The 23,911-nt window shown below is 36.8% G+C and overlaps 1 protein-coding gene across 3 annotated transcripts in view; it reads right to left on the bottom strand.

Annotated features, from left to right (window-relative positions):
- The window catches only part of ADAMTS3 (ADAM metallopeptidase with thrombospondin type 1 motif 3), a 280,780-nt gene that overhangs the window by 105,805 nt on the left and 151,064 nt on the right, over positions 1-23,911 (bottom strand). The window lies entirely within an intron of this gene.

Genomic DNA, 23,911 nt, shown 5'->3' with positions numbered 1-23,911 from the left:
GAGGTATGTTCCTACTATCCCTAGTTTTTCTAGTGTTTTGAACATGGAGAGGTACTGTATTTTGTCAAATGCTTTTTCTGCATCTATTGAGATAATCATGTGATTCTTTTCTTTAAGTCTATTGATGTGATGAATTACATTTATTGATTTCCATTTGTTAAACCAACTTTGCATCTCTGGGATTAACCAACCTCCTTAACCAAACTCCTAAAGCTCAAGAAGTAAAATCAAGGATCAATAAATGGTATGGACTCAAACTAAAAAGCTTCTTCTCAGCAAAGGAAACAATAATGTGAAGAGAAAGTCTACAGAATGGGAGAAAATCTTTACCACATGCACCTCAGATAAAGCACTAATCTCCAGGATATGTAAAGAACTCAAAAAACTTAACACCCCCAAAAAAAGATAACCCAATCAATAAATGGGCTAAGGTACTTAACAGATACTTCAGAGAAGAAGGAATACAATTGATCAAAAAACATATGAAAAAATATTCATCATCTCTAGCGATTAGAGAAATGCAAATCAAGACTACCTAAGATTTCATCTTACTCCAGTCAGAATGGCAATTATCAGAAATACAAGCAACAATAAATGTTGGGGAGGATGCAGGGAAAAAGGCACACTCATACATTGCTAGTTGCACTGCAAATTGGTACAACCATTATGGAAAGCAGTATGGAGATTACTCAGAAAACTTGGATTGGACCCAACATTTGACCCGGCTATCCCACTCCTTGACCTATACCCAAAGGTCTTAAAATCAGCATACTACAGTGATGCAGCCACATCAATGTTCATAGCAGCTCAATTCACAATAGCTAGATGGTGGAACCAACCTAGATTCCTTCAACAGATGAATATATAAAGAAAATGTGGTATATATACACAATGGAATATCATTCAGCCTTAAAGCAGAATAAAATTATGACAGTTGCAGCTAAATGGATGAAGCTGGAGAATATCATACTAAGTGAAATAAGCCAGTCACAAAAATCCAAAGGCTGAATGCTTTCCCTGATAAGTAGATGTGGAATCATAATGGGGCAGGGTGGAGAATGAAGTGACATTGGATTGTGCAGAGGAGAGTGCAGGGAGGAGAAGAGTGCAGGGAGGAGAAAGAGTATGGAGATAGGAAGGACAGTGGAATGAGATGGAGAATATTACCCTATATACATGTTTGATTACACTATCATTGTGACTCTGCACCATGTTCAGTGACAGGAAGGAGAAGTTGTGCTCCATTTGTGTACAATGTGTCAAAATGCATTCTACTGTCATGTATAACTAATCAGAACAAATTTTAAAAAAAGAAGAGACATAAAGGAACTGACAGCTGTTGGAACTGGGTCATCCAACAGCACTCACAGAACATCTCTAGGACTCTACAAATAAAGATCTCAAAGTTTCTTCATGCTTGTTTGGCTCTTTGATGCTTTGAATTCTGCACCATTTTTTGAATTAATTCCTTTCTTCTTTACTTAGGTTAGTGCACTCATTACCGTGTTATTCACAGGCAAATAACCCTAAGATTTAATACCCAGAAAATCAGAGAACTGATGTAAAAACATTCAGATGTCCATCCCATTTAAATACTCATCCACAAATACACTACTAAAATCTGAGTTGAAAGTGAATGATAGCCAATAATATTTAAACCAAGCTAAGAACCAGTATTACCCATGCAATATATTAACAGTACAGTTGTTTAGCAAGCCCTTAACTCATTAAATCAGAATATGTAGGTTATATAGAGATGGAATCAAGGAATCTGTATTTTTACAAACCCCATGGACTAGTACTATGAAAGCTTGAAAGGGACTTGATTAGACTTAAGTGGAAGCCACAGGACAGCTGAAACAGACATATTCAAATATGTTTTTCTGTATCTTCAATCACCAATTTAGAAATTACAATTTCTAAGCTTTCTAATTATGGAATAGACAGCAACCTATCAGTCTTTCAAAATTTAATTTTATTCTGTTAAATATTTTGAAAGTGTGATTTCTTTATTAGAGAAATTTTTGCATAGAATTTTAAAATTCATAACGAACAATTTTATAAAGATCTGACCAAAAGGGAAAATAAAGAATAAAAATCATTCTGAGTACACCTGAAATGGACTTCCACAGGTTAACAAAATTAAGAGTAATACAAAATGTAAATTGGTTTCACATTAATATAACACTACATATATATATATTTATATACACATATATATTAGTTTCACACTAGCATATTTACATGATTCCGTTGTTCATTGATTTGATTTACATATTCCATCTTTCATTCACACGAGCACCACCACTCTCTTGCTTTCTCTCTCCATCATTCATTCTCATTCACTTCCCTCTCCCCCACTCATATTTTTCAACCAAGTAAAGCACTTCTATTAATGACCCAGCTTTTCAACCCTATGCTGTGTGCACAAATCACTGTGGTTCCTATAAGAGATTTCCTTCGCTTTGCTCCAACCCCTGCAAGCTTCCCCTTCACACACAGTGGCATGGTCTTCTCTGTTTCAGTCTTTCTTACTTTTCCTGATCTGACCCTTTTAAGCCTTTTTCAGATACCACCCAAAGAACACTTAAGACTTTTCAGCTTCATGATTTTTATCTACTCTTGCACATTTCTCTCCTACCACCCCACTTTCACTAACACCAACACCAAATAGGTAAGGATTAAAAAGAGCTCTAACGTCTAGTTTGGCAAATGACAAAAACAGAAATGGTATGTGATTTATGGAGTTGAATATAAAAAAAACCTTGAAAGAGGACCACCATCAGGTAACATGTTTCTTTTTAGGCAGTTATTTTCAAGTATCCCTGGAGTATGCAGAATTTATTGTAGTTTAATTTTAAATGGTCTCTTCCTGGACAAATAGTTTCATCTCTGAAGCAAAGCCTTATATAGCCTATAAGGCCTATATAGCCTTATAGCATTTCTTGGGAATAGAAAGGTTCTCCTGTTTTAAGCACAAGTGTTTCTCTCACTATTTTATTTACTGCTGGTGGCATTGTCCACATTTCAAAATATAGAACAACAGTCCACTTCTGCTATGAATGAGTAGCTCCTATGCAATCAATCCTCTTATAGAGAGCAGATATAAATATAAGACAAAATAGCTTCCTGAAGTCACCAGAGAATGAGCAGACAGGAAGAAAGTGGGGGAATTAATGCTGCAGGAACAGAATAGCACTCTGAGTGAGTTTTCTAACTGTATGTCTTTTCTTCCTGAGGTGGGTCCATAATAGGTAGCTGAAACTTGAAAGGGAACATGTGTTTCTCCTGGGTTAAAGAACCAAAGAGCTGAGTTTAAGTACTAAAGAGAGTGAGGGGAGAGGTGGCTCCAGAAAACAGAAAGTCATAGAAGGTGGCCCAATTTCTGCAAATACACTCTTCCCAAATTTTTGGCTAACCTTGGAGAGATGCATATTTGGAGCAGATTCTAAACAGTTCAGCTAAGCTAAAAGAAATGAAGAGAGATTACTGTTTAGAATTTGATTCCATCTAAGTTCTCTGCCTAAAGAAATAAAAAATTAACAATAATTATCATTATCTAGAGGACTACTGTAGAATTGATTGTCTCTAAAATCTATCATTCAAGACACCCAAGGTACAATCCAAAAGTATTCCAGACATAAAGAAATATGGAAATGGGATCCATAATCATGAGAAAAGGAAGTTGATTGAGACTGAATCTAAGATGAACCAGAAATTAGAATTAGGATGCAATGTTTACCTAATTATCAATGATATAATGAAGAATATGCTCATAATGAACAAACAAGTAGAAAAGCTTAACAAAGAATGAAAGAAAAATGAAAAAATAAAAACTAAATACTAAAGGCAGAATACATTTTTTTTTTTTAAATCAAAGGACAGGTTTAACATAGAGTGGGGATGGAAGAGATAATGAACACGAGGATAAATCAACAGAAAATATCTAAAAGAGAGGCAGGGAGGAATGAGAGGATATTTCAAATACATCATGAAGACAAAATCAGTGAAAATCAATGAAAAGTTTTTTTTTCTTTTAATTACACTTAACCATCATTTAGATATATGGTTTTTATGTACTTTTTCATGCATGTTAAGAATTCTACAGCCTAGAAGTTAGAGAATATGTTCGTGCACTAGTTGTCTGCTGTCACAGTATTCATGTTTCATGTGTAACACTCCTGATTTCCATCCATCAGTTATATTGTACATACTTGCTGTGAGGTTATAGCCAATGCCACTGAATTGCTATACAGGTTTTTCCCCAAAAGTATTAATACTCAGTCAGGACAGCCCATTCTCGAAAATCTCCTTAAAATTTAACATTCATCAACTGAATTATTTCCTGAAATCAGTAGTCAAAATAAAGTTCCATTTTTTTCATGTTAATTCTGTCCAAATCTGTTTTTGTATATGTGTATGGGTGCAAATATGTGGGCATGTGTTTATATACACATCCTTATTTTTAAAAGCACATTTCATCCATCTGTGTCACTCTAATGATACCAAAGTTAAAATGACTAGTTGAAGTACAGGTAAAGAACATTCTGCAAAGATAAAGCATGAGACAGAATGCAAGGATCCTATGTTCTCTTTAAAAAAATATTAACCATGTGAAAGGCAATAAAAGACAGGTCAATATCTGATCTTCTTCTTCCAAATGTCTTCAAATTAAAATAGGGTGGAGGAGACTGATCAATACTGCTGGGTTTGGGGAACAGCAACCAGACACACATGGCACCGTGACAACATTTTCATGAGCCAGCCACAAATGAAATAGTAAATAAGTTTTCCAGGGCTCTCAAATTCAAATTCAAGCAGTATGACTCAAGAGCCTGCCCTGTACATTGCACCATTTCATAAAAAATAATCAAGGTTGGAAAGGAAACAGATCCTCCTTGTCTTTCAGATCTAAGCCACTGACCCTTCTCCTCCTTAAAAACAAGGTAAGATAAAAATATGATATCTAGTGAAAACATTATATTTCATTTACAAAAATAAAAGCTCTTTGTTAGCAGCTAATCCTATCCGAATCTCAAACACCTGTTTTTCATCTGTTATGGTTTTTTTGTGGTGTCCCCCAAAAGCTCTAGTGTGAGACAATGCAAGAGGTTTGGAGGAGAAATGACTGGGTTGTAGCCTTACCTAATCAGCAAATTAATCCCTGATGGGATTAACTGAGTGGTGACTGTAGGCAGGTGGGGGTGTGGCTGGAGTTCATTGGGGGCATGGCTACGTACAGCCTATATATTTTGTATCTGGAGAGTGGAGTCTCTCTCTCTGCTTCTTGATCATCATGTAAGCTGCTTCCCTCTGCCATACACTCTGCCATGATATCCTTCCTCACCTCAAGTCCCAAGGAATGAAGCCTGCTGTCTATGGATTGAGACCTCTAAAACCATGAGCCCTTAAATAAACTTTTCCTCCTCTATAGTTGTTCTGGTTGGGTCCTTTTAGTCACAGCAGTGAAAAAGCTAATTAAAACATCATCTTTGTTAAAGAGTGTTAGAAAAAGAAAGATAACAAAATTTTCAAGGTTAGTAGACATCAAATTCATAAAATATCTGCAGTTTACAAGATGCTTTTCACATGAGCATTTTATTAAGTCCTCATAGGTTAGGATGCCCCACTTATTAACCTCATTTAGAGACCACGAAACAGGTCCACAGAGGATTTATCACTCTTCCAAGCCACACAGTCTGGTACCTGTGAGAACTATAGCTGTTTGTAAGTTTGTGATCTAAACCCCCATGCTGAGTCAACTATGATGGCTGTCTCTGACCTTTATCATAATAACTAAAAAAATTTTACATGGAAAATGCCTTCCATAAATAATAGCATGACAAACCAAGAGCTGTTTATTGGCTGGTTCTTGTTTTGAAATCTAATAAAAGTAGGGTGTCAGTAGGCCATTTATTGGCTGATACTTTGAGAAAGGGCATCAGCCTAGGGGTATAAATTTAGGTGATCATGAATAAGACTCACTCTACATGTGCAACACACAAGTAATTATCAAGGGAAAGCATGTATAATTTGGGATGAGCTTGCTATATTGAATATGTTATAAAAATTTCCCATCAAAATTAACTTGAACATGTGCCTAGGTCAACATAAATAGTACTGATCAAACCACAAAGGCTAGTTGATTAAAAGGCTAAGATGGGGAAAAAATAATATTTATTGATGTCCCACAGCATATAATTACCAGATTTTTTAAAAACACAAATTTCTTGCAAGTCCCTAAAGAATGTTATTTAGCAAAGAAGTAATTTTCTAACATCAAAGTATAAAAGCATAAATCCAGGTAATTGCCAAATAATTCCTAGTAGCCAATCCCTGTCTCATCAGGGAGACAGAAAACAGCTGAAAAAATATTTTTCATTGTCAAATAAACTGTTATTCGGGTTTATCATATATGAAAAGAATATTGACATCCACCACTGAATAGATAGGTACCCATACAGGAGATGTATTTTTATTTTGCAGTAGAGGTTATAATTCTACTCCATCCAAACTCTTTCATCACGTTCCTATGTCTCTAGGACAAATGGGAACGGCATGTAAGGTATCTTTCAAGGGCTAGCATTCAAGAGATGCACAGAGAAGGGAGTCTAATAGATAGTTCCTTCATGGAGTAAGATGGTTTTATTTGCAGGTGGTATTAAGCAACTCCACATTTCATTTTAAATGAAAGGAATAAGGGAGGAAAAGGGAGAGATAAAGGGAGTGTCCATTTTTACATAAAAGCAGCTAGACTATTTTGTTAAGTCATGTGTTTATACCAGATAAGACAGGTATTCTAAAAGCATCTTATTCACTGGAGAATAACATTTTCCACTGAGTGGCCTTCATTCATGTGACTTTAAAACTATTTTTGAAAAGAAGTGGTATATTAAAAAGGAAGAGCTCTAGTGTTTATAGTTGTATAAGTTATTTTATTTTATTTTTTAATTCTCAACTTGTTCATCAATGACCAACTCATCCTCAATCCCTTGGACAAAACACAGCCCAGAACAGAGTGGTGAGTTTCATCAATAAACATCACCAAAAGAAAAGGGTCAGGACAGAGAGAGGTGGAGAAAAGGGAGGAAGGAAGGTAGAGAGGGATGGGGGAATGGAGGGAGGGAGGGAGGGAGGGAGGAAAGGAGGAAGGAATAAAGGCTTGATATCAAGAAAACATATAGTGGGTATAGTCTCCCCACTCATCAACTACTATATAAGTTAATTTTTCTTATAAATTAGTTAAATGGGCAGTGTATCCAATTATTTAATTGACCTTTTAATTTCTTTAGAAAACAACAAAATCCTGAAATGCCATTTCAGTATGAATCTTTACCCAAGAAAAGCATTAGTTATTATTAAACAATAAAGGAATATTACCAACTTTTAAAAATTTTATTTTAATTTTTAATTTTTTATTTTTTTGCAGTGCTGGGGATTGAACCCAGGGCCTCTTGCTTGCAAGGCAAGCACTCTACCAACTGAGCCATATCCCCAGCCCCAACTTCTTTTTTTAAAGTCACCAAAAATGTGACATGAAACATAACCACAATCTTTTAGGTGAAAATCTAAAGCTTATGTGAAAGGTGAAGTCATTAGCACCAGAATAAAGAAGGAAATGAAAACTCTCTTTAAGTTGTAAGTGGCATTCAGCAGCCAGGTGAGGAAAGATGAGACAGATGGGAGGACCTTTGGGGTGGGTGAGGGTGTGTGGAAGGTAACAGCAGTTTCTTCTGTTAAACAGGGTTAACAGGTAAGAGCACTGGGCCACAGAAAGTCTGGATGAAGTCAGGATGATTGACAGGTTGACCTACTTTATAAACAGGAGAATATGAAAACCTTTTTCTTAGCATAGGGGAAAAATAGGGATTCTTCTCAAGCACAAATGCTTATGTGACAAATACTTTTGCTACCATGCCATGTCAGAGCCAAAGTCCTGAGCTGTGGACATCAGCCAGGCTGATGCTCCCCATCTTCAAACCCTCTTCTGGAAGCATAAGGCTGGAACCAAGAGTTCTCCCAGGTCATTCCACCCTTCTAGTTTGGCTTATGATCATGCTGGGAGAGAAACTGGTACCTTCTTGATCATGCAACTGAAAAGCACTACAGCCTGAATATGAGGCCCCTTCTCCCAAAGTCTATCATCAAGACTTGCTAAAGTTATATGTGCTGCCCTAGAATGGAATAGCAACCTAAGGTCTACATCCCTATTCCTTGTGTTACATTCTCCCTAAGTTTTCCCCTAATGTTCCTCAGCAGTGTGTGTATGTACTGTCTAGTCATTTACCCAGGTTGGTCTAAGTTTCAACTTCTGGACTGTTAGTTTAGGAAAAATATAATTTTTTCTTGCTGTTCAGGTCAGGGCCTATGGGGGTCTCTTTATTGCCAGCAGCTTAGCCTATATCCCAGTCAACACAAAGGCTACATTCTGTTAGGGGTCTCTAAGACCACACAGTGATTTCATGATTCATCAGGAGGACTCAAAAGACTTAACATGTAGACATGCTCATGGCTAAGATTTATTACAGTGAAAGGGTACAAAGAAAAATCAGCAAAGGAAAAAAGTTCATGGGGGGAAGTCCAGAGGAAACCTGGCACAATATTCCGAGAGTCTTCTCCCTGTGGAGTCAGAAGAGACAAGCTTAATTCTTCTGGCAATGAGTTTTGACAACACAAGTGCAATGTCTACAAGGGAAACTCAGGACTTGATGCCCAGTATTTTTACTGGGGACTGGTTGGGTAGGTACCTTCTGGCTAGCACATAACAAAATTAGATTCCCAGAAAGAAATTAGTGTCTGGCATCAACCACATTTCTTGGTACAGTTTAGGCACAACAACCCACACTTATCAATTCTAGAAAGGATGGGAACCTCCTAAAATCTAAGTTCTCAAATGCCAGTCAAAGGCCAATCTCATTAGGAAAACTTTCTAAGCATAACAGTCTCAGGATTCCCATGTTAACTCTTTTCTGCATGTATACCCTTGTTAATATTGTATCCAAATCTTGTGTGTGTGTGTGTGTGTGTGTGTATATATATATATATATATTTTTTTTTTTTTTTTCTTTTTTGTGGTGCTGGGGATTGAACCCAGGGTCTTGTGCTTGCAAGGCAAGCACGCTACCAACTGAGCTATATCCCCAGCCATAAAAATATTTTTTGAAACACAAGAATAATTCATATCAAAATCTATGAATGAATATCCTCTCAGGCAAGAAGTGACATCAGATGAAAGGTGAAGCTTTACTCATATCTCCAATTATTTTTTTTTTTTACATTATAGAAGGATCCAAAGAAAATGCAAGATATTTAGAGTTGTTAAATTATATGATACATGCATGTCTTTTAGTTTTGTTCATTTTTATAATCTTGAAATGTTTTGTTTCAATTAAAACATAAAAAATGACCAAAAAATTAAAATCATACAAAAAGAAACTACTGCTCATCAAAGCATATCATTAATAACATTCAGAAAAACCTACGCAGCATAGATACAGTTGTGAACTAACACAAGTGTCCCAAAGTCAAGAGAAAAAATTATAAGTCCATCAGAGTAGGTCACAAATTAAATTAGTTTAAAAACGCCTTGGAATGATAAAGACATTGGGTACCATGAAACAGAGAATCTGTATTTAAACCCATATTTAATTAGTCATCAATCTTGCATGCCCCCACATACCACTGTAATAATGTAGCCACAAAATTTCTTGACATATTATAAAAAACTACAAAAATAACAAGATGTGAAATCACATAGAGCTCCAATGTACAATAGTTATTCAGCTTAAATTTACTCCTGTTCTCCTAATGGTAAGGAGAAAGAGAAGGGAATGACTGAATCTGCACACGTGCATGTATGTGATGGGAGAGGAGAGAGAGAGAGAGAGAGAATGACTGCCAATGAGAGAAGATGTTTCTGGTCTTCACCAATAATTCAGTTATTTCCAAATTTGTAAGTGTTCTGCAGGTGTAGATTTCTTTAACACTCATACTTTTTCAAGATGTTTGACAAAACTCAGCTCATGAAAAGAATCTAAAATAATTCTTACATTTCAGGAATAATTAAACCCAGGCCTAAATAAGTCAGAATCACTGGAGGATTTACAGAATTACCAGAAACATGGAGTATTTATTTGAGGATGGCATAAGAATTACATCTCTAATTATTAACAACATTAACCTCCTTTTTCAAGTACCTGAGATTCTGTATGGCTACTTTTATTTAAAATACTAATAAGTACATTTATTAATGCTGATGGTGGCAATGTTGATGCTATTTTAAATGTATTATCCAATTCTCAAAAGAACTCAGCGGGGAAGACACTAATTTTCCCTTGTTTTACAGAGAAACTGAGGCATAGAAAGTAAGTTGACTCAGGTGGAGACCCAATTTCCTTAAGCAGACCAGATCCAAAGCTTATATTTTTAACTTTAGTTTGCCCATTTCATTTCCTATTGTCTCATACTTTATGAAAACATAATCCTTAATTAAAAATAACTCATTTCTGATACTGATTACTCAGAATTTTGGCAAAGCAAATGTTATCCTACAGGAAGGAGCAAAAGGGTATGTTTCTCCTGTGAATTAAGAGAGGGTTTCCGTAGCATTTCTGCCATTCCAATTTTCCGAAGCACAGCAAAAACACCTGTCCGCAAAAGTACTTTATTTCCTAAGTTGTTCTCTAAATGCCAGAAAGCTATTGTAAAATATAAAAATTAAAGATAAACTTTAGCTGAAAACCTTCATGTCTTCTTAACTTGCCAACGATGACCCCTCTTTCCTGGGTTCTTAGAAAAAACCCTAGCTAAACATTTTTTAGTTCCTGTTATGTGCAGGGCAGTGGAAATTCACTATGAGCTCACAAGAAGCTGACTGCCTAAGGAAATTGTACTGATGAAATCATAAGCCTCCTAATAAGGAAAGTCTTCCCCCTGTGATCTCTGTCCACCAGACCACACTTCACTGGTCTTGGTGGGTATCATCACTGCAAGGGGACATTTAAAAGGCAGAGAGTAAAATCCACTCTACAACATTTTTCACTTCTAAAAACCAAATGGTGTATGTTTACTCGTTATATTATTTCTTTCCCATTAGTAAGAGTTGTGCTGGTGAAGCAGAGACACAGGGTTGAGAGAGGAGAAGGGAAGGAAGAGGAGACCATTCCTAGCAAACTAAATGGCATTCCCAAGAGCTCACACTAAAAAGTCAGCCTCACAGTCCAGAAACTGAAATTTTAGTGCAACTGGAGTGTAGACAGAGAGACTGAAAATTGAATTAGCCAGCCGGGAAAAACAAGAGTCAGCTCATGAAAGCCCTTGAGCCAGAACAAGGAGGCTGGGCAGGGAGGTCAAAAGAGTAATGAGAACTCACTGAAACATTTAGAGACTGACTTTCTGTGGTTACAATTTGGATAATGAACTTAAGTTGAACCATTTCACATGGTCAATATTCAACTGTTTAGAGCCTATAAAAATGGCAATCACCTAGTATTCAGCCTCACAAAAATCTTCTCCAAAGGAAGCAGATCTAGAAAATCAGTAACTGCTTCAATGGTGCAGGTTAAAAACAAGAACAATGTTTATTGCAGCACAATTCACAATTCATATAGCTATGCTATGGAGTAAACCTAGGTATTCTTCAACAGATAAATAGATAAAGAAAATGTGGGATATATATATATATATATATATGCAATGGATATTATTCTGCCATAAAGAAGAATGACTTTATGACATTTGCCAGTAAATAAATGGATCTGGAGACTATCATGCTAAGTGAAATAAGTCAATCCTCCAAAAGACAAAGGTCAAATGTTTTCTTTGCTATGTTAAGCTAACCCAAAATAAGGGGCAGAAGTAAGATTCGACAAAGGAAAATGAAGGGAAGGGAGGGGAGACAGAAAATGGAAAGTCAGTGGAAAAAAAATCTGACATTATTTCCTATGTATATATACGAATAGAGTCAATCTCACCATAGTGTGTATACACAAAGAAATAATTAAAAAAATAATTATGGGTAAATAGCAGAAAGTTCAACAGAGGGAAGAAAGTAGCACATGGGGAAAGGGAAGGGGAAGGACAGGTACTGGGGTCTGAATTAGAACAAACTATATTCCATGTTTGTATAATAGTATCAAAAGGGACTCTACTATCATGTATAACTAAAAAGAACCAATAAAATAACGGCGACAACAAAAACCAGAAACAAAATCTAGAAAACACAACATCATGATAGTAAAGATTTTGTTACTGAAGCAGAGAAACTGGATGACAGCTTGTCCAGGATATTACAGATGAGCAGCTGTATACTGAAGAAAAAAAGAAAGTGATCTAAAATCTGGGCTTAAGAACTTGGAAGAAACTTTGAAAACACAACAATCAATTCTGACCACCCTTCCCTACCTTATTTTTACAGATAAAAAAAAATGCAATATTTTCACATGAAAAATATATCATGAGTATATTCCAGATGCCAGGCCCTATGCTGAGTACCATGAGTACAAAGAAGCATTTATATCTATGTGAAGAGTTTTTTATGTCTATGGGAGACCCTCCAATCTCACTGCTGAGTGAAGAACAAGGAACAGAATTCCCATTCCCTGACTTCTAGAGACCCAGAGTCCTTTCTACTGTATTCTCCAGCTCAGGTTTCAAGTGTCACCTGAGATCTGCAGTCCCAGCTCTGTCCCTTACCCTGGGCATACTGTCTAACAACAAAAGGAGGAAGCAATGTGATGAGAGATAAATGGCAAGCCTAGTTTTATTTCCCACCCCACTGTGTGGTCCCTGGGCTGCATGAGCTCAGGAACCCTACAATTCCATATCCAATTCTTCCAAATACAGACCCATCCATCACTACCCTACTCCACCAGAGACTTCTTATGTTCCTACATATTAGAAAATTCCACTCTCTTAAGCCAAAGTAGTTGGGAAATCATGATTGCACCCATAGCATTATTTTGAACTGAAAAATTCACATTTCACATTCTGTTGACAAATCTTCTTTTTCTATACCTGCTCCTAAATTAGGCACTGGGGAAAGGTACAAAGTAGGTTTAAGGAATACCATTAATTCCCTTCAAGAAGAGTTCTAAAGAGGGAAAAGAAGAGAAGAAAGGTCAAGTGGATATAGGAATATAAATTATTTCATTGACCTCTAGATTGCCTAGAACCAATATTTTCACTTTTTGTTTGTTTCATTCTGTTTTGCTTTTTGAGATACTGGGGATTGAACTCTGGGGTGCTCTACCACTGAGCTACATTCTCAGATCTTTGTATTTTTATTTATTTAATTTTTTGGGATACATTCTCCCTAAGTTGTCCAGGCTGGCCTCAAACTCATGATCCTCCTAGTTCAGCTTCCTTAGTAACTTGGAATGCACCAATGCCTGGATAAATCAACATTTTTTTTTTCTGTATGTTAAAGTTCTACATTATTTTAAAAATAACTGAAAGCAGTTAACATTATTTTAATAGTAATAGGAACTAGGAAGGAAATTTTGATGCACTATACCTTCAAAAGATTATATGTAAAACACGTGTACTTCTATTCTTCAATTATTTTTCAGTAGAAATGTTAGCCTCTCTCTCCATTACTTTTTTCTTATGATCCAGAGCTTTTAGATTAAAACTGGAACCTGCTATGAGATACTATCTTTATAGACTTACGTCCAAAACAGACAAGAAAACCTGAACTAAAACAACTAAATGTTATTTTATCTTTTTCAAGTAGATAAGTAATACATGAATACAAGGTAACTTTTAATAATCAAACAATAAAAACAAAATCTTCCCTCACCATTTCATCCCCAAAGCAAATCAAGTGAGCTATCACTATAATCAATTCTATCATTAAAAGACCTACATTTTGTTATTTCCAATATTTTGATGTCTGTTTTAAAAATGCATATACTTTCCATATACATAATATATAAATAAACTCAGAGTAATGAAAATGAAAAAGAGGTTCAGAATATCTCATTATGACAATAAAATAGTATGTACTTTTTTTACTTAAATATATAACAGTGTGAATCTACATCGTGTACAACCACAGAAAAGTTGTAACCCACTCATGTACAATGAATCAAAATGCAGTCTGTAAAAATAAAACAAAAAAATAAAGTTGAGTTTTCATAAGGATAAATAAATAAATATGCAATAATTGCTGGATTCATGAAATAACAACATGGGAGGATTGAGAACATCAGCTGTTCAGCATATACAATTAGATAAAATTATCAGCACAAACCACATAGTAGTTTTTGGAATTTTTTCTTACTAAGAAACCAAATTTGAAAATAAACTATAGTCATATGAAAAAAAAGTACTAAATTGAAAGTAAACAGCTTTCTCTGAATATAAATACAAGCCAATTTTCCCCCAACACACATGGGATTTTCCCACAGGAAGGAAGAGATTAAAGGGTGGATTACTTCACACACTAAAAGGTCCTCGGAGTGACCCCACTCTTAGAGGGACTCTTTCAGAGGAATAATGCTATAAAGAACAGTGAAAGCCCAAGAAAACCCACAACTGAGCCCTTCAGAGGGCCCTCATTCATAGGCCCCATTGACTGCCTTGGCCTCTCTGGGGGAATTCAAAATAATTCAGAGCCCACCATAATACTGAACTCACAACAGAGAGGAAAAAGTGACGGAGCTGCTTTGCATCTGTTTAATTTTTTACAGAAACGTTAAGGGGGTTAATCTTCTACAAGTCCAGTCATGTGCTTTCACAAAGGGCCAAGAAAGGAGTCTTGAAGCCTGCCCTGACTCAACGGGAAGCTCTCCATGTCTTCCTTTCTAGCCCATCTCTGACAAAGAAGCTGTCTAAGCTCGTGGGCTCCTCTCTGGCCTGAATTCTGAAGTCAGTGAAGCAACAATGATGTCATTGCTTCTGAAGACCACAGTTGGCTGAGATAAGGAAGAGCTCTTCACCAGCACCACTGCTATTTCTGCAGCACACATCTCGTAAACTTTCAAACACAACAGGATCCTGATCTTTGGAAGGAGTGATATATTTTTATTTATCTTCTGCATTATTAAAAAGAAATTATATTAGAGCATGTTTCCCTTTCACCAAAACATATCCTTTTCAGTTTAGTCAATAGATACCATTGCACTGGAGTCATGTATTCATATACTTGAAAGGTGAACTTAAAATTTAAGTTTTTTTATGAGATTTAGGTGAGTTATTCAATTAATATTCCAATACTAAAAGTTCAGCAGTTTGGCAGGCAATGTATCATTACATGAAGAAGAGCAATTTCTCACCCTGCTAGTCCCTAAAATGTACACATACAGCTTTAAACAGCAAATTAAACTATTAAAAGATCATTTAATGGTTTGAGCAGTTATTCTTCATCAGTTTTTAAATAATGGACCCTTTTGAGGATCTTTTAAAAACTATAGACTCTTTCTGGAAGAGATGACTCAAAATATGCACAGACAGGGAAAATTATATAAATAAACACTGAGTTTACAGTCTTCTAGACACCCTTACAGACTAAGAAACTGCTTTATAGAGCACAATTTCATTAGAAAAGAAAAATTCCATTCAAACCTTTTTGAAAACTATGTAAAACAATGGTTTTCTTAGGAGATTTATGTTCCTCATAACACTCTAATTTTCTCCCCTCACCTGATTTATAGTACACTCTTCTTTAATTATATACTATATTACTTATAAAACAGTTGACTTTCCTTAAATTAATACACACACACACACACACGCACACACATATGTATTTTATCCAATAGGGAGAGGGGAATGAATTAAGAATTTTAGACTACACAATGGCATATAGTATTTTAGTTTACAGAGATTATTATATCTTCAGTCAAAAGCAGCAATTTCCAAAGGAGAGTATATGTATAAAATCATTTGCTGGAATATAGAGAAAAAAAAAATTCTGAAATTATTTCTGTTGCATTCTTTATTTCTATATCTGTGCATGTTCTGTAATATGCAATGTGCACATTCTATAGTACATAAATGATAGTAATACATTTGTGTGAACACACACATATGTGGTATGACCACACACACATGTGGAATGAAAGTTTGGCAAACTTTTATCTAGAGTAGAGAGAGAGGCAGCTTAGAAGTAGGTGAATAATTAGGAGGCTGCTACAGTATAAGAAACAAGAAATTCTTATACTCTGAAGAAAAGTGAAAGCAATGGGGAGTGGAAGGGCTACCTGGGAACAATCTGAGTAGACAATTGTGGGGTCTAAGCAACTTGCCAATGAAATAAGTGATACGAAAGTCAGAGAGATTGGGTGGCAGATGTGAACGCCATTTATAGGAACTGGGATATAAGAGAAGCAAGGAGTAGCTTAGGAATCAGTGCATGGCTAAAGACAAGCTCAATGATGGCCAGGATGTCAGAAGTCCCTGTGGGATATCTGAGTGCAGGTAAATAGTTGAATGTACTATCCTCAGGAGATAAATGCAGAAGCTCAGAAGAGCAGAAGCTAGTATTATTGTTGAATTCACCTTCATGTCACCGATGAGATAAAATGTGAGAAGACAAAATCAGAGCCTTCAGGAACATTTGCAAATAGGCACAGAAAGAGGAGCAGTTAATCAAGAAAGGAGGCAAAAAATGAAACCCAGGTAGGAGACAGGTCATAAAAGCCAGGGAGGAATCTGATGCCACAGAGAGGAAGGGTGAGGAGAAAGCAAAATGTGTCAGCAGTTTTATCATCAGAAAGTTTGCAACTTATTTTACAAATAAATGAAATAGCAAGAGCTGAAAAACAGATTTCAATGAGTTAAAGAACAAAAGCATGAAATAATTCATATTATGAGATGGTGTACGACAAAGTATAAAAATGAACATTTTCATAATAGCTCTGAATTTCAGGAGGAAAAATAACACTCATGCTGAATAATCAAAGGTGATAAGAAGATATTGCAGATAAAATGAAGCGTATGACCTAGATTACAGAAGTAACAAGAAGCCTGGGAGACTGTGAGAATGCCTAGCTAACTACATGCCAGACTTACAGATAAGCAGACACCATGTTCTTACTTCTATTTCCAAAAGATAAGCACATGATATTACTTGATATATCTGCAATTAGGATTTAATGATTCCAAAACTGAATTTAAAAATTATGATTTCTGGATTTAAAAACAACTAAATAATATGAATAATAACAGAGAACCCTATCTCTTCTCTGTCTCTTAATCTTATGCTCAGAAGTCAGGTAGGGGGTCAGGAATGGCCTAAGAAATTCTGATGTTTATGTTACTCTAAAATTTTAAGAATTAAAAAAGGTAATGGTCATAATGGTCATGAAAAAAAACAGGCCTATAAAAGTGTTCTGCTCTACTTCTTAAATTATGCTAAGCCAGTTCCTCTCCTCTGTTCACACCGAGTTGACACCATTTAATGCCCACATCACCTCTTGCCTGGGTTAGTGAGTGTTTTCCTCCATTCCCTAGGCCCTTGTCTACTCTACAGTCCATGTGGATGGAAGGCAGACTTGTCTAAGATACATATCACAGTATATAACCTCTGTGAGCACATTTTTAAAAGAATCACAGACAATCTCTTGTAATGTGGCACTAATGGCCTTTCCTGAGCAAACATGAGAAAAAGAAATAGTTTGACAGTGGTAAGACAGAATAAAGAAAAGATGTTGGTTGTCCACTGTTTGCAGGGCAACAGCATCTTGTTGTGGACAGAATTTCAGTTTTATAGGTGAGGCAAAGGTATCTGGAGGAATTATCCAAAACCCTGAAGATTATAAAGTTAATCTGCAGCAGAACTTCTTTATGAACTCAGGTCTGACTCCAAACTCCATTCTAGAAACACATGGATATTCAATGGAGATGATACTCAAAACTGTAAAAAGAGAATCACTTTGGAAACTATGTAGGATAAAACTGAATATAAGAAAAAAAAATCATAAAATAAAAACATTTTAAAAAATCACTACTCAATGACAAGAAAGATGAGCCAAAACAATTGATCAAAGACAGAAAGGAGGCTATATAGTGTTCAAAGACCAAAAAGCACAAAACTTAAAAAAAAAAAAAAAATCCTATCAAATGTCATAATGAGGTCAAAATACAACAGGTTCTGAGAAAAAAGTATTATAATTTTTTGTGGGGAGGGTACTGGGAATTGAACTCTGTGGCACTCAACCACTGAGCCACATCCTCAGCCCTTTTATGTATTTTATTTAGAGACAGGGTCTCACTGAGTTGTTTAGCACCTCGCTGTTGCTAAGGCTGGCTTTGAACTTGCCATTCTCCTGCTTCAGCTTCCTGAGTGCTGGGACTACAGGCGTGCACCACCACGCCTGGCTCAAAATATTATAACTTTTAATTATCTGGGGAAACTATTTCTGTAAAGGGCTGTGGATGACAGCCAAGCTAGTGGGGGAGCACTGCACAAGAGAGTAAGTGATAAGGAGGGAGGAAACAGAAACATGTTATCTAGAGAAACATGGCAACAATGTGGGAAAATAATATCCACAAAGGGCAAAGAAACCCAAATTTCATTCAAATATTTATAAAGACAGAGGGGAACTATATCATTGTAGAGAGTTATGTACTACTTTATGAAAGCTTAAGATGAAAAAATGCCTCTCCAATAAGAGACATTTGTGACAGAATCTAGTGACAATGGGATCCCACGTCTCCTGCAGCTGTGCTCCCATCCCTGAGTCCCCTTCGCCTCCCCCCACATCGATGAGACCATCACAGGACTTCACCACAAAGCCTGGGCATGCTAACGTGACATCTGAGATGACAGATGCTCTTTCAGACAGATTTGCTCAGTATTCTTTCATTCCTTCTATCAATATGTACTGAAGACTTGCTCTATGCTAGCACTGCTAGCTAGACCCTCTGAATAAGGAATACTAAACAGAGAAAAGGGTAACTCCACCTGTTCTTGTCATATAACCTTTGGGATACTCCAGTGAAATAAGGCTTAGGAGGAACTTCGAAAACTGTCCAGGATGTACTCTGTGCAGTAATTTCCTAAAGCTGGGAATAAGAGCATCTGCAGGACCTCACTGTGGTAAAAACAAGTAGTAGTGCAATGAAAACCTACAACAAGCTCCATCCCCAAAGAAAGATGGCTGATAGTTCTTTACAGGATCACAAAACCATCATAAAAGGAAGGTTTAGTAATGATAAAAAATAGTAAGAGCTAACCTTTATTGAGTACTTATTAAGGACAAGAAACTGAATCTTAGTGCTTTATATCACTATTAGTTTTAATCCAAAGAACAATCCTTTGAAGTCTTATGGATAATTTTCTATTTTCTCTATAGGTAAAATAAACTTTATTTCTTATTTTCTTATATAGATGAGGAAACCAAGGTGCTGATGGTTAAGTAACTCAACCAATGTCACAAAGCTGCTTACAGGATGTCCTCAGAATAAAACATACTAATGGAAAAAAAATATATGTTTACCTCATCAGTTACAGCTTAAAATGGAATCCATTTAGTTGAACTGAGGTCCAGTGATAACTCTGGGCATCTTTTTAACTGTACTTTAAAAAGAGTCATTCATAATAATTTCATCACCATCTTGTTGCCATTAGGTCTCTTCCTAAACTTTTGTCTTCTTAGACAGGGGCCTTATAAATGGACCCTGTTCTCCATGGTCGCTGTATCTTGATTCAAAACTGATATGATTCAATATTCACCTGAAGTCCCTCAAATACTCTAGCTTTCACTAATATCTTTAAAGTTGTATTACATATATTTTCTAAATTACTCACTACAATGCTAATTGCACAATGGTAGTTTTAACTCTGTATTTTAAACCAATCCTTATTGAAGTATACTACACTATTTGATGATAAAACACATGTCAAGCATTCCATAAACAAATGAAAATAATAATTCTCTTGCATCAATAATACCCTAGGAGACTGTCCAAAATTTATCATTAGTAATTTAGTATTATATATTCATAGCTTTTGAAGGTATAAGCTGTGGTATAAACTCCACCTCTAATACATTTTTTAGTTTTCTTGTATTAGCTGAGATGTATGATCTCTTTCTCTGATATGGAATAATAAAAAAATTAAAGTGATACATGTTAAAATAAGCTAAAAAAACGGTAATGCTTAGATTTATTATTTCTTTAGTAGTATAAGGACCCAGATTGAAAATCTAATTTTAAAACTAGTTCAAGACATCACAGTTAAATTTTTGAGTCTGTTTTTAACAGGATACCCTTGGCTAATGGAACTTTAACTGTATTAAGGAAATTTAACACAGTTTGGACTGTCTTTCTTTGGCTATGAAACATCTTTCATTAAAGTGTCCACTAAGGTCCAGGTGGTTGGACCTGGATCCAATGGAAAGGGGATCAAAAATGAATGATCCCATCTCATACATTATGTTCTTCCATGAAGTAAAACGTGCTCTTTTAAAATAATTATTTATACCTAGGTTTTATTTTGCATTCCTAGAAGTATAAATTCAAGGGATATTCTGAAGGGACTAAAACCTGAGCACTTAGGGTTTCCCATTTCCATGAGTTTATCAGTTTCTCTGCTGGATGTCACATTCAAGTTGTTCTTAAGCTGTAATTACTGGATTTGGATACTTAAGGTAATGAACTCCCTCATGATTGGACTTCATCTCCTATTGTTATTGCGAAGAACAGAAACAGATGACCTCCCTATTTGTACTGAAAGAGACCAAGACACAATACTTCTGTCATTTTCAACCCCATTATTCTACCTCTGGACAAAAAGTTAAAAGCAAATCTCAAAAAGTAAGTATAGGGTCTCAGGATGACTACAGTAATACTCTATATTCTCTGATTTACATAAAATCCCTCAGTAACTTGTATATTACTAATAAAACATTATTTTTCTGCTTCTCAAGAAAAAAATTGGTTACCCTTTTAATCACAAGTAAAATTCTGTGTCATTTGGGATAAAACTCTACATTTCCATATACTAGTTAGATAAGATGTAAAATTAAGATTTAAAATTTAGACATACAAGCTTGGGAAACTGAAAATCCCCAAGTTCTAGTGATTCAGAGATGGTAACAGTATATCTGTGATGCATTTTATGTTAAAAATAAGGTAATAAAAGGTTCTATGGTTTTGAAAACGAGTATTTTTTTCTAACATTAAAACATTGGTAACCTTACTTTTTCTTTGCTACTTTTGACATGTTTCTTTATCCCAAATTACATGTATAAAATGTAAAGTAGAAAAACATTCTAATGAGCCCTTTCAGCAAACCTTGGACACATATGGTTTATACAATTACAACAGAATGGAGTTATAGAAATACTGAACATAGAAACAATTGTGAAATAGGGATGATATTTGGAAAACATAATATTCATTCCTCTCTGTCTTTATTCAGAAAAGACCTACTTAACTGACCATCCCCAAGCACTGGTTGAGAGGACTTGAGTGAAGGAGAAAAAGCAAAGTAAGCAGATTATTGGATACTACAATTATTACCTCAAGAATAAAGAAGACACAAATAAATGGACAGATATCCCGTGTTCATGCATTGAAAGATTTAATATTGTTGAAATGTACATACTACTCAAAATCTGTGTACTCTGTGTGATCCATTTCAAAATCCCAGCAGCATTTTTATCAGAAATAGAAAAAAAAAAAAAAACCTTAAAGTTTCTATGATACCACAGGGGATCTAAACAGGTGGAGGGGGACAGAGGGATAGAAACAAAGCTGGAAGTATCACACTACCTGATTTTAAAATATGTTATAAAACTATAGTAATTAAAACAGTGAATATCTGGCATAAAAACAGACACATAAATCAATGGAACAGAATAAAGAACCAGGAAATATATCCATGCATATATATGGGCAACTGGTTGTCCATAAGAGTGCCAAGAAAACATAATGGGGAAAAGATAGACTATTCAATAAATGTTGCTGGGCAAGCCAACTATCCTCATGCAGAGGATGAAACTGAACCCTTATCTTACACCACACACAAAAGGTGACTCAAAATGGAATAAAGACTTAATCATAAGATATGAAGTTATAAAACTCCTAAAAGAAAACAAGGCAAAAGCTTCATGACATTGGTCTTGGCAATAATTTCTTCGATAGAATGCCAAAAGCTTTGGCAACAAAAGCAAAAGTAGATAAGTAGGACTATATAAAATTAAAAAGCTTTGGACAGCAAAGGAACAAGAAATATGGTGAAAGTCAACCTATGCAAAAAATAATCTGCAAACCATTTATCTGATATGGGGCTAATATTCAAAATATATACGATAGAGAAAACTCCTTTAACTGAACAACAAAAATCTCCAAAAAGGCACATTAAAGAATTGACAAAGGAATTAAATAGTCCTTTCTCAAAAGAAAAACCACAAATAGCCAGCAGGTGTTTGGGAAGATGGTCAACATCAATAATCACTAGAAAAATGCCCATCAAAATCCCAAGGAAATACCACATTGTATTTGCTAGTATAGCTATTCAAACACACACACACACACACACACACACACATACACACACACAGAGTGTTGAAAAGGAAAAAGAGAAAATGGACTTTTGTATACATGGTGGGATCTTAAATAGGTAAAGCCATTAAGGAAAACAGTACAGAGTTGCCTCAAAGAATTCAAATTAGAACTACCACATGATCCAGAAATTCCATTTCTAGGTATATGTCCAAAAGAACTGAAATCAGTATCTCAAAGAAATAATTACATCCTCATGTTCACTTCAGCATTATTCACAATAACCAAAACATGTACACAAATGTTCATTGACAAATGAATGGGTAAAGAAAATGTGGTATAGGGTTTTCAAGATGGCGGCCTAGAGGGTGGCTGCATTACGTGTTGCTCCAGAACTCAGGATTCAAGAGAGGAGATATTGAGACGCTTGGGACCAACTCAAAGTAGTCGGGTGACTCTCACCCCCTGGGGGGGCATCCCGGATGGGACGGGGGTCCCGGAACGCAGGAAACTTTGTGAAGTAGAACTGCCGGCGAGACGCCCCTCCCCCCGCTGGAGCGCCATAGAGGAGGCCGCTCGGCACAGCGCTGGGACTCGGAGCAGCCACTGGGGCTCCGGCGGCTGCCCGGGGGAGGAGTGGCGGGGAGAACTGTGTGGACTCAGGACACCGGGGCCTGCCCTGAGGAGGAGGAGAGGAGCGTGGCCACTTGGATTCGGAGAGACTGCACCAGAGCTGCAGGCGGTTGCCAGAGGAGAAGCCGCGCGGCGAGCTGTTTGGACTCAGAACGACGCTTCTGAACACCGGGGCCTGCCCTGAGGACAAGGAGGAAGAGGAGCAGCTGCTTGGATTCGGGTGACTATACGGGAACTACAGGCGGTTGCCAGAGAAGGGGCTGCGTGGCGAGCTGTTTGGACCCTGACCACTTCTGAACCCCGGGGCCTGCCCGGAGGAGTAGGAGAAGGAGGAGAAGGAGCGCGGTGGGTCCTTTGGACTCGCAGTGACTGCATTAGCGCTCCAGGCGGCTGCTCAGAGGAGAAGGCGAGTGGTGAGTTGTTTGGTCTTAAAGTGACAGCTCCTGAACACAGGGGTCTGCCTGGAGGAGAAGCGTGGTGGGACGCTTGGTCTTGAGGGACCACACCAGAGCTCCGGGCGGTGGCCCAGAGGACCCGTGCAGCGGGTCACGTGGATTCAGAGCCACTCAGAGGGACTGCTCCTGAACACCCGGGGGGTTATCTGGAGAAGGAGGAGGAACGGGCAGGGTCACTTCGACTCGGAGTGATTGATTGCCCCGGGCTACGGGTGGTTGGTAGGAGGAGGAGGCACGAAGTGAGTTTCTTGGACTCCTAGTGACCGCACCGGCATACTGGGCGGCTGTCTGGAGGAAGAGGCCTGTGGCGGGTCTCTGGGACTCAGAGCGATTGTTCGGGGCCACAGGTGACTGCTCAGAGGAGGGGCCAC

The sequence above is a fragment of the Sciurus vulgaris genome (assembly GCF_902686455.1).
Source record: "Sciurus vulgaris genome assembly, chromosome: 9".
NCBI lineage: Eukaryota > Metazoa > Chordata > Mammalia > Rodentia > Sciuridae > Sciurus > Sciurus vulgaris.
This window is presented reverse-complemented; position numbering and strand designations above follow the sequence as displayed.